The sequence below is a fragment of the Rutilus rutilus genome (assembly GCF_951802725.1).
Source record: "Rutilus rutilus genome assembly, chromosome: 4".
Lineage (NCBI taxonomy): Eukaryota > Metazoa > Chordata > Actinopteri > Cypriniformes > Leuciscidae > Rutilus > Rutilus rutilus.
In genome coordinates, this window is record NC_140212.1 from 13,356,880 (window position 1) to 13,357,079 (window position 200).

Consider the following 200-nt stretch of genomic DNA (forward strand, 5'->3'; position numbering starts at 1 on the left):
ATGAGGGTGAGTCATTAATGACATAAGTTTCATTTTTGGGTGAACTAACCCTTTAATTCTTACAGGAATACGGTCACAATGCAAAAACATCCTTAAAAACAAGCTTCATAAATATAAATTATATTAAAAATATATATATTATAATTAGATACAACATCTTTTGATTTGGGGGCTGAAACATGACTCTGACATGTTTTGGT